Raw genomic sequence first — 12,300 nt, forward strand, 5'->3', positions numbered from 1 at the left:
ACATATCTATTGTGGGGCATCTGGCCTTTTCCCATAGCATGGCTGTTGTGAATAGTGCAGCAATCAACATGAATATATGCAAGTATTTTTATGATCCCGGCTCAAGATGTTCTGGGTAGATGCCCAGGAGTGGTATGACTGGGTTGTAGAAAAGCTCTATATTTAGTTTTTGAGGAAGTTCCAGACTGTTGCCCAGAGTGGTTTTGCTAGTTCATATTCCCACCAGCAGTTCAATAGGGTTCCCTTCTCCCCATATCCAGGCCAACATTTCTTGTTTGAATTCATGATGTTGGCCAATCTAACTGGGGCGAGATGGAATCTCAGAGTTGTTTTGATTTGCATTTCTTTTATGGTTAGATATGGTGAGCATTTCCTTATGTGTTTCTGCCATTCGTACCTCTTCTAAGAAGTCTCTGCTTCGCTCCTTTGCCCATGTAGTGATTGGCTTATTCGCTTTGGGAGGGCTTCATTTATTGAGCTACTTGTATAATTTGGACATTAATCCTTTGTCAGATGTATTGCTGGTAAAGATCTTCTCCCATTCCGTTGGTTGTCTTTCTGGTTTAGTAACTAAATTGTTTACTATGAAGACACATTTTGTTTTCATATAATTCCATTTATCAAATCTCTCCTATACATTGTGACCCTGGGACTCTTTTCAAAAAAATATCTGCCCATGCTTAATATCTAGTATTTCTCCTACTCCCTCTTGCAGTAATTTCACAATTTCAGTCTGACAATGAGGTGTTTGACCTACTTTGAGATGATATTAGTCCGTGGTATCAAACTGGGATCCATTTTTAGTTTTCTGCATTTGGGTTCATAGTTTCCAGCCAGCTTTTTGTTTTTCACTGTAGGTCTCTGGCTCCCTTATCAAATATCAGATAACTATAAGTGTATAGTTACATTTCTGGGCTCTATTTTTGTGTCAATACAAAGCTATTTTTGTTATTCTTGCTATATGGTATACCTTGTCATCTGGGATTGTGATACCTCCTGCATTACGTTTTTGCCAGAAATTTCTTTGGGTATTAAACGTCTTTTGACGTTACATATGCATTTTTCTATTGTTTTCTCTTTCTCAATAAAGAACTTCATTGGAATTTGGATGGAGACTGCATTAAATTTGTATACCACTTTTGGAAGTGTGACCATTTTTCACCACTGTCAAAAGACACTGATATGCTTTTGTAAAGGCAGACAAATCAGCATCCATTTTGTGCTAAAACATAGTGCTGTATTTAGCTGTAACTGTTACCTGGATTATAGAGCTGACATTTTTGAAGCACATTCAGTGTTTCTCCACACTGTCAGCATTGACTCTATTATTGTGTGCTGTGAACCCTTCTTCATCTCTGTGTGACCCCCCCACCCTAGCCTAGCCCAGCCTGCTCATTGAACAAAGATGAGTAATACTCTATGATCCAAGGTTGAATTTAGCACCCCAGTGGCTTCCCAGAGTTCCTCAGACTCTTCATCATCTCCCGAAATCTAGATATAGAGGACAACACCTTGAAATGGAGATTTGGGCAAAGTCAGACTAGGTTGGGGGGTCTTGACAGACTACCAGTTTTTATTTTACCTGGAGGAAAATTTGTTTTTCCTATTGCAAGGGCTCGGGGAAGCAGCATGACAGATGGACAGGCCAATGCCAGGAGAGGGCATACTTGGAGATAATACAACCTCAGTAGGTCCAGTTCAGTGATACACAATGCCTGATCAAATACTGTACAGGAAGGAACCACAAGTCAATTACATTTCTCCATTCTCAACCTTTTCTATTCTGCCTCCTTCCATTTAGCCATAGGAGGCTGGGTCCTAGACAGAGACAACAGGATGGGAAGGACAGAGCATTTTACCAGAGACTGTGAAGAACCCCTTGATTTCCATGTCTCCCACTCATTCCAGGCAAAGCTGAGAGAGTACAACGTCTGATCCCCAGGGAACTCTTCCAAACTGGTCTTTGAAGTCTCTAATGAATTTTCATTTACTCACAGATAACCCACTCCCCACAGCCTTACAATTTTCCAACTGATTGTTTGACTTTGGGTAGGCCAGCTCTCTAGCTTGCCAATCTAGTGCCAATATTGAGAACACTTGGCTATAATGAAACTGCACATGGAAGAATCAGCTCTAAAGGCAGGACTTAAATGGTTGCAAGGAATTATTTTTCTATTTTTAATTTGCAAAGAGATAATGTTGAGAGGTTATTGAAAAGGATCACAAATTGGAGGCTAGCCTCAACTATATAGAGAGACTGAAGAATTAAAAATAAGTCCAAAAATAAGCATTTAAAAATAAATATTTATCTTGCTAGCTATGTCTTTGCCATTAGAAACTGTTCAGTTTGATGTAATCCCATTTATTCAGTCTTTCTTTGAGTTGTTATTCTGGATCTTTACTTAGGAAGTTTCAACCCATGCCATAGAGCCCTAGTATTTCCCCTCTCTCTTACTGAATATTTTCAGGGTATCTGGTCTTACACTGAGGTCCTTGATCCATTTGGAATTGAGAGTGATGCAGGGAGATATATAGGGACCTAGCCTCAGTTTTCTGCACATGTATAGCCAATTCTGCCAGCACCATTTGTTGAAGAGGCAGTCTTTTTTCCATCCCGTGTTTTTGGCTATATTAGGTGGCTATAGGTCTGTGGGTTCATTTCTCGGTCTTCTATTCCATTCCATTGGTCCTCAGGTCTATTCTTGTGCCTTGGGAAAATTATATTAAGCAAAGGAAACTATACACAAAGAAACATAGGTTGTATGATTTCCCTCATTTTTAATAATTACAATGTCACTTTAAATCTACAAATAACCACAACAGGTAGTAAAAGACAAAAATTTACACTTGGACATGATAAATTAAACAGGACTCTAATCATTCACACAGTGAGACCAAATGAGGATATTTTTAGGAGAAGATCACAAGGGCTCATTAGCTATGTGCATATGATCATTAAAATGATGCTCATCGAAATGAACTCCAAGAAATGGAAACAAGAGGGTTTTTAAAAAAAAATTTACCTTTTCTTGCTTTTCTCTTTTGTAGCTGTTTTTTTTTAAAATTTATGTACCTTTTGTCTTGTATGAGAGCTTATCTAATTTGGAGAGGGGAAACAGAAACACAGAAATGGTGGGACAAAGAGTAGCTAATTCAGCAGTGTTACTCACTAGACACTATATCAAAAAGCTATAAAATATATGGGGAGGGAATCTAGAAGGGGAAAAAACTGGGAGAAAATGAAGGAAGAGGTGACAAGAGTTCAAAAAGAAATGTACTCAATACCTAACCTTTGTACTGGTAACTCCTCTGTACATCATCTTTACAAAAATTAATTAAAAATAACAAGAAGAAAATAAATAAATAGGAGCATCAATAGCAAGGAAATCCTGAGGAAGGGCTCATCTTCTCTCTATCTTCATGAACACTGAGTCTCTGTAATTGAAGACTTCGGGAGCCCAGCAATGCAGAGCTTAAGGTATACTCTAGCCATTCACTAGCAAATGGACATGTTGGCAGGAGGACAAGGAGTATCCTCTCCAGGCTAAGACCATTTCATAAGCTCCACACACAGCAGGAAGAGCAAGAGGGCAGTAGAGAGAATAAATGGTACAAGTGCCATACACTGCCAGGATTAACATATGGCACTGCACCCACAACCCCTCACAGAAGCATACATTCACGTGTGTACATATATCCTCTCACCCACATGCATACCAACTCTCATGAGTTCACACGCACAGAGGCACTCATAAATAAAAAGTATGCAAATACTCATATCTTCAGTCATGCACAGAAACTCAACTCCATATCTACTTACACTCTCACACATACTCATTATGCTTACATATTTTCTCATGTATGCATAACCTCTCTTCACATACACTCTCTCCTTCTCACTCCCTGCATGTCTGAATACCATCTCTCCTGCACACCTTCTCTATGTCTGCATATATTCACACCCTCACACCTTCCCTGTCCACATGCAATCTCACATGAACACCCTCCTATGAAGTCACAATGTCATGGTCACATAACCTCATGAACACATACTATCACATGTGCACACAATCTCAAATTTACACACACCATCAAAAAGGCACACACTTGTACAGGCACATACATCTTTCATCCTCACATGAGCACACAACACACATCATTATGCTCAGTCATATGTGCACATATGTGCAAGTGTACACACATGCAAATACAACCCCATGTCCACTCTTACCCTCACACGAGCACACACTCTCACATGTGCATGCATTTTCAACCACACATACAAATAGCCACATACTTCTGCATTTGCGTGTACAAGCATTCCCCCTGGAAACCACACTGACTCATAGATATACAGGTGTCAGGCAGAGGGATTGGGATCTCCATTCTGAGTCCATTCTCACTTTTTTAGACTCCCTTCTCATCCTTGAATGTCCCATTACATTACTGTTACCTGCTTATCAGACCCTGAGATCTGCAGAGAGATTTGCAATACCCATATGGAGTTAGCCATCTGCATTATTATTTGGTAAGGTGATTCAGACAAGTGAGCTCTGTGGAAAGATTGTGACAGCAGCTAAATATGGCTGCCTCACAAAGGAGGCCTCAGCCTTCCCACAGACATAAGCAGAGAGATCTCAAGAATTGTGACTCTGCTTTGTACCCTCAGAACATAGACCTTCCCCCTTGCATCTACCCTGCATCTTTCCTTCTTCAAGTCTGCATGAGGAGTTGTCCCTGTCCAGCATGGATCAAGGTAAATCCCCCTACCTACCTGCTGGCAGGGTTCTTGACTGCAAAAGCTTTGAATTGCCCCTTGTCTCCATGTGACCCAGTACATATAAACAGACCAACGAATCACAAGATCTATGGAGTCACTGGGGTAAAAGGAGACAGTCTGAACCACATCCACTGGGAAATGCCCTCATGTTCACCTGTGCTGCACACACAGTCCAGGGCACATTCCACTTGACATGGTGGATGCTCCAGGAATATCTCAGGGAACCTATATGTCTCTTTCTCATGCACTGCCTGATCTAGCATACACGCAATTTGCCCATCCTGAGCCACCTCACACTCAGCCCCAACCTGACCCTCCCAGATTCTGGGGACCTTCTGACTTTAACTAGCCCTCTTCACACAATATTCAAGGACCCATCCAACCCCATCCCTAAGAAGTATGCAGTGCTATTGTCTCACAGGCTGATTTTGGCCCTTCTTTTGCCCCAGCTCCAACTCCTGAAGCACATGGAGGCACAAAACCTATACATTCACACACTGTCAGCTTCCCCAGTGCAGTGTCAGAGACCCCAGGATGCATCAGGGAAACATCTGATTGGCCAGGAACTTATGTGCCTATACAATACCCTGAACTTCTTGACTTCTAGTACCTTCCTGGATCCATGAAACTCAGTAGCAGCTCTCCTAACCATATTGCTGGTAAACTGCACCAGGCAGTAGGCACCTGGGTGCCCGTATCCTGCAGCACTATAGGGTAACCAGGCCACAGCTACCTGGGATGCCAACAGAATTGTTCCATGTGAGCACCTCTCTGATTGGATAGCTTTGTACACACAGAAGTGGCCCTGCCATGTGATCTGATAATGACTGGGATTGGCTGGTACAGGGGTACAAGTGTCTCACTCATTGACCAGCATTATGAACATGTTGAGGCCAGTCTCATTTCCTGGCTATGTTGCACTGGCTACTGGAAAGCTCAGGGGCCACATGCACCTGCCTGATTCTCTAGCTTTGTTTGCATGCTGAGGTCCAGTCCCAAACCCTGGCTATGCAATTTTGAGTAGTGGATGGCTCAGGCTGGAAGTGAACCCCCTGATTTGACAGCATTATGTTGGAAGATGACTGGTCCATGTGGTCTGGCCATACTGTACTGGCTACAGGGATAAAGGGCTTCTTGATGATATTCCAAGGGTGTTCACATTCCAAAGTCCAGTCCCTTGGGCTGGTGATATCATGTTGAGTAATACTGGTTCAACTGGGTTACAAGCAAGAGTGCTTAGTTTATGGTTGGCTGTTGATCTTGGCAACTAGGCTCTCACTGAGTTGAGTTCTAAAGGGAGTTGGATGTGTTTGACACAATGAACCCTGAAAACATCCTTGCAAAGCAAGTATTTGAAAAAAAAATAGAATAGCTAAGGTGACACAGGAGTTATAAGAAATGTGAAGATTCAAATAAAACTATGGGAAAACAACAAAATAAGAACAGAGAAACTTTCAATGTTCACATAATCTTTAAAAAATTGTTATTGTAAAGGTAAAGTACAGAGCGGTTACAGCTACATGAGTCAGGTAATGACTACATTTCCTTTCGAACAGTATCATTGCCACCCCCATTCTCTTTCAGTTTTTCCCCTTCTGATTTCCCTGCCCACAAAGTTATATAGCTCATTTCCAACATAGTGTCTAGTGGGTTTCCTTGCTGAATTGTTCACCCTTTGTCTCACCGTTTCTGTGTTCCCCTTCTCCCCAGCAAATCAGATAAACTTATATACAAGACAAATGGTACAGAAATACAAACAGCAACAGAAGAGAATAAATCAAAGAAAAAGGAAAGGAAAAAAGGACCACAAGCAATACAAGAAAAAAATTCTTGTTTCCATTTCTTGGTACTCATTTCAATAAGCATCATTTTATATGATCATATGCACATAGCTATTGAGTCCTTGCAATTCTCTCCTAAGAATATCCTCCTTAGTTCTCACTGGCCCAATCTAGATTGCTGTTTAACTAATCATGTGAGTTGTAATTATTTGTCTTTTACTATCCATAGGGTTTACTTTTAGATTTATAGGCACATGCTAGTTATTATAACTGAGGGAAAACATGAAGCATATGTTTCTTTGGATCTGGCTTACTTCGTTTAATATACCTTTAAAATATAAAAGCTCCCCAGAAGAGGGCTCTCCTTATTTATGAAACCAGGCATCACACCTAGACTATGCTTTTGCATTCTTCAGGACAAAAGAGAAATATTCATTGGAAGGGTTAAGGAAAGAGGATAAAGCCAATAGGAAAGGAGGACAATAAGCAGAACAATGGGGGCCACTTTGAACAACTAAAGGTAACTAAAAATACAGTGTAAAATTAAAGTAAAATGAAATAAGGCAAAGTGGGTTAAGCTGAGAGCGTGAAACACAGAGTTAAGGAAGAAAGAGCTGCATACCCCTGCTCCCAGATAGAAAATGAGTTTCTTTATTAGCTATCACATTCATTCCTCATTCATTCCTTTACTGACAATCTCCTACCCTCCCTCATTCATTCTCTCGTTTCCTCATTCATTCATCACATTCCAATTCATTCACTCATGGGTTCCTCATTTATGCTGCCATCATTCATTTATTCATTCTCTCATTCATTTGATGCAAGCAGACAGCCAATGCCACACACCTCTCCCAAATTGGGGAACAACCATGGTCCCTCATACTAATTGCTCATGACCACTGCTAACAGATACTGATAAATCTCCTATAAGGAAAACACAGGAACACACATCGTGAGAAAAATATGCTTGTTCAGCAAAAAAATTTCTTTAAATGCATTATGCATTGTGGTACTTAGCTGGCTCTGGTACCTGGTTCATAGAGCTAGAGCACCCTGTAATTTTTGGAACACAGCTAGGGCTTTCCCACACTGATGGGAGTATTGTCCCCATGACCATGCTCTGAGAATCGTTCTTTACCTCTGTGTTGCCCCAAGCCAAGCCCAGCCCAGCCTCTTGGTTGGACAGAATTGTACAGTATCTTGGCCACCCAGGACTCGCACCCATGACAAGAAAGTCACCAGCACTGTCAATCGGGCTAGGAGTCTTTATTTAGCTGTGTACAGCATCTGCTCTCCACCATCGGGGTGGTAAAGAACAGCAATGAGCCACCGCAGGGCTGGGTTTTTAAAGGTAGAGGCTATGCATTCTACAGCAGGTGGTCACATAGCACAGATGCAGGAGGTTAACACAGGGGGAAGAGCAAGTCACAAATGGGTTAAGTAAACTGTTTACAGTAGCAGAATTTCGTGGTCAGGCTGACAATATCAACTTTATTTTAACAATTGTTATCATGTTTCCCTAATATCAACTAAGCAAGCATGAGCGGTCTAAAACAATCCAGTACTCAATCATAAGTAGACCAACCTGACAGTCACCATGGTATTTCTGTAACCACTACTATGGTTGCTACCTAGATACAGAGAGAGAAGAGAGGAACAAAGGCTACATATATCTTTAAATGTCAAACTATAAGGAACTAGTCTCATGGGTCGGGGTGCAGCCCTCTAGCATGGAGTTATAGAAGCTAAGAGTAAACTCTAAGACAGTAAAATTTTACAAGCCCTATTGTTTCTAGGAGCTGGGGTGGGCGGGGGCGGGGGGGTGCACTACACTTTCCCTTGGTTTTCCCAAACTGAGCCAGTGACTGTGATCCAAAGCAGCTTCAGCATCCCAGAGCCAGGCTCTGCCTCCCCTCTATAACCTGTAGCAGGGGGCAACCCCTCACATGGAGATGAGAGTCAAATAAAACAGTGGTGGATGGAGCCTTGACAGAGGCTGTCAGTTTCTATCTGGAGGAACATTTGCTTTTCCTATTGAAAGGGATCATGGAAGCAACATGAGGGATAGACAGTTGACACGACAGAAGAGGGCATACTTTGAGATAATACAGTCGAGGGTTGTCAGCTCAGAGAGACTGATTTTTCAAAGGTCACTCAGCAAGAAAACACAATTCCATTTTCTTCCTCCCTTCCCAACCTACTACGCCTTTATGCTGCCTTCTTCCCTTTACCCATGGGAGACTGGAGCCTAGATAGAGACCACAAGAGTTGGCTAGGCAGAAGCATATTACCAGAGCCTGTGAAAAACACCCTGGCTTTCCTATCTCCCACTCATCCCAGACAAAGATGAGCGAGTTTGCAATGCCTGGCCTCCAGGTTTGCTGTTCCAACTGATCTCTGAAGCCTGCAATGCATTTGCTTTCCATCACAGACAACCTACTCCCCAGAACTTTGTAATTTTCCCACTTACAATTTCACGCTTGCCAATCTAGTGGCAGTACTGAGAGCAACATGCTATGATGAAAACTGCACAGGGAAGAATCAGCTCTAAATCATCACAGGACTTGAGGTGATTCAGAGAAATTTGTGTGTTTTTGTGCCAATCCTGGGGCTTGAACTCAAGGACTTGGCCCTGTCCTTGAGCTTTTGTGCTCAAGGTTAGTGCTCTATCACTTTGAGTCATAGTGCCATTTCCAGTTTTGTTTTGTTTTGTTTTGTGAGTTAATTGCAGATAAGAGTCTGTCAAACTTTCCTACCTGGCTGGATTTGATCCATGATATTCAGATCTCATCCTCCTAAGTAGCTTGTATTATAGGCCAGAGCCACTATCGCTGGGCTCTGTTTTCAATTTACAAAGAGGTAATGTAGGCATGAGAATGCATGACTTTAATCTCAGCTGTTGAGAGGCTGATGCAGAAGGACCATAAATTTGAGGAGAACCTGGATTTCATATGGATAGTTTGTCTCAACAAATTCAAATAAATGAAAATTTAACAATACATAGAGGTACTTCTGAAAATTTCTCTAGGAAGTACTTCTGGCAGTTCATGGCTTCCCAAAGTCACCATTCTTGAGTGATTGTGGGAAGAGAAGGGGACATATAGGAGCCCATGTCTTCTAAGAATCAGGGGTGGACCAATGTACCTCAGAGACCCACAGCCCCCAAAGTCTCTGTTCCTGATGAATAATTTCTTATGAACATGAGTAATCTTAGGGTTCCTTTCTGGTGGAATATCTTGTGGTTTAACCATCTCACTGCATTTTGGACCCTGAGTTAGCCTCTTTCAAATGCTGGTTCTAGACATTCATCTGCCCACTGATAAGTGGAATTCCGGAGTCCATAAAGGCCCTATCAACAGCAAAAAACAATCCCGAGGAAGGGCTCAGCTCCTGTCTGGCTTTCTGAACACATAGCCTCTATAATTGGAGATTCTAGGAGCCTAGGAAATGTAGAGCTCAAGGCAGACCTCAGTCCTTCCCTAGCAGATGAGCATGTTGACAAGAGGCCAAAGAGTGACCTCTCTAGCCCAGGATTGGTGTATGAGCTCCACATACAGCAGCAAGGGCAAGAAGGCAGCAGAGAGAATAAGTAGTATAAGTGCCACACACTACTATGAGTGACATATGGCACTATACCAAAATTTCATCACAGGAACACACTCTTGTATGTGCACACATGTCCTCACACCCATACGCACAAGTATTCTCATATGTAAACATCCACTGATACACACATAAAAATGTGTATACTTTCACATGTGAACACATGTATATACTCTCGATGTCCACGTACACTCTCACTTGTACACATACGCCATGTCCACATGAACACTAACATACATAACCCCTCCATGCTAACATATAGTCTCACATGCCCACAACCTCTGTGTCTACCTACACTCTCATTTGCACGTACCCTGAATGTCTGGGTATAGTCTCCATACCTGCATATACATTTAAACCCTCACATCTTTCCTGCCCACATACAATCTGACAGGAAAACACACGAAGTCATAGTTTCAAGTTCACATATCCTCATGAACACGTGTCCACACAATCTCAAATTCACACGTGACATCAAATAGACATACATCTGCACAGACACAAACCTGTTCTCATCCTTGCAGGAACACATAACAGAAATCATTATGTTCAGATATATGTGCACACAGGGGCACACTCACATACATGAGAATATATCCCATGTCAATATATAGCTTACATGAGCACATACTCTCATATTTGTATATATTCTGAACTACACACACGCATGCACATTCTCTTGCACTCCTGTGTATAAGTGTTCCCCTTGGAAACCACACTGATATGTAGATATACAGATATCAGCCAGAGGAAGTGAGACCTCCTTTCGGAGTCCATCCTCATCCCTTAGGCTCCTCACATTTTGAATGTCCTATCACATTACATTTCCCTGCTTAGCAGACGACGGGACCTGCAGAGAAGTTTAGAACACCCGTGTGGAAGAAGCACTCTGCACAAACACCTTTCAAGGTGACTCAGGCCTGTGGGCTTTGTGGCAGAAGTATGACAGCACCCAAATGTGGCAGCCTCCCTAGGGAGGCCTTGGCCTTCCCAGAGACATAAGGGGAGGACTCAAGAATTGTGACTTTGCTCTTTAATCTTCAATGCTTAGTCCCCTTCCTACAATTCAGTTGACCATGTCAGAGAATTGATGACTCTCAAGATCTGGACTGGGCCCAACATCATTCCCTGCTGCTGCCATTCCAAGGCCATCCTTCACACGTGTTACCAGAGCCCTATGTATCCACCACACCCCCTAATCCTGCCACGGGCATTGCTAAATCACTTTCCTGATAAACTCTATGGTTTCCATCTTCGTCGGGCACAAAAAGCCATTCACATATGTCCATACCTCTGTACCCTAAAAACATTCCAGTCTCATGATTAGCCTCTGCAGACCTGAACTCCATCACAGCTTCTGTCCTGCCTTTACACCTCTCCACTGCTACTCCCCACTGCTTTCCTATAGGCCTAATTCCAGGGTCCCTTTGTTCTCTGCTCAGATTCCACTTCCTAGAAGGACTCACATTTGCACAGTTGCATTTCACTCTGCTCAAGCACTGTGCTCCCATCTGTCTGGGAGTGGTTGCATTATTTTTAGATCTGTGATCTTGCACAGAGTGCTGCTCAACATGCCTGCAGAACAAGTATTCCATGTGAGTTATAGGATACCCTTTAGTCAGCAGTCACAGTTCTGACCATTGCATGTCTGATGTCTACATCTGTTCATCACCCAGGTTTCTCAGGAAAGGCTGCTGAATTATCTGAACAAGAAGTTAAAACATTAACTGAGGTTATTGTGCACAAGAACTCTACTATGGCCACTGTCACTGACTTGCTATATGACCTTGTCAGCTCACATGTCTCTCTAGACTTCTTTCCTTGCTTGCTAAGTGGGATGAAGTTAGATATGGAATTGCTATAGTTTACATATCAAGTATCCTCTTAAAGTTCTTGTGTTGAGGGCTTGGGATACACATGTTGCAATCAGTCATTTAAAAGTGACTGCTCTATCTTCATGTAAGAATCAGTACCTTGGAGCACTTGTAATAGGATGACATTATTGAAAGATGTGGGTGTTGGGCTTGGTTGGAGGAAGCAGGTAACTAGGGAGAGTGGCTTGGAAAGAGGTACCTTGTCATCCAACACTTATTCTGCATCTTTCTGCTTCCTGGCTCCCACAAGGTGAGCAGCTTT

At 42.3% G+C, this 12,300-nt stretch overlaps 1 long non-coding RNA gene across 1 annotated transcript; it reads right to left on the bottom strand.

Annotated features, from left to right (window-relative positions):
• Window positions 1-905: 905 nt before the first annotated feature.
• Window positions 906-8,099, bottom strand: LOC125342954. Its single transcript, XR_007209284.1, has 3 exons — window positions 7,756-8,099; window positions 5,728-5,737; window positions 906-915 (listed from the first exon to the last, which is right to left on the bottom strand). It is a non-coding gene; the product is annotated as an uncharacterized LOC125342954 (long non-coding RNA).
• Window positions 8,100-12,300: the final 4,201 nt, after the last annotated feature.

This window comes from Perognathus longimembris, chromosome 28 (genome assembly GCF_023159225.1).
Source record: "Perognathus longimembris pacificus isolate PPM17 chromosome 28, ASM2315922v1, whole genome shotgun sequence".
Classification (NCBI taxonomy): domain Eukaryota; kingdom Metazoa; phylum Chordata; class Mammalia; order Rodentia; family Heteromyidae; genus Perognathus; species Perognathus longimembris.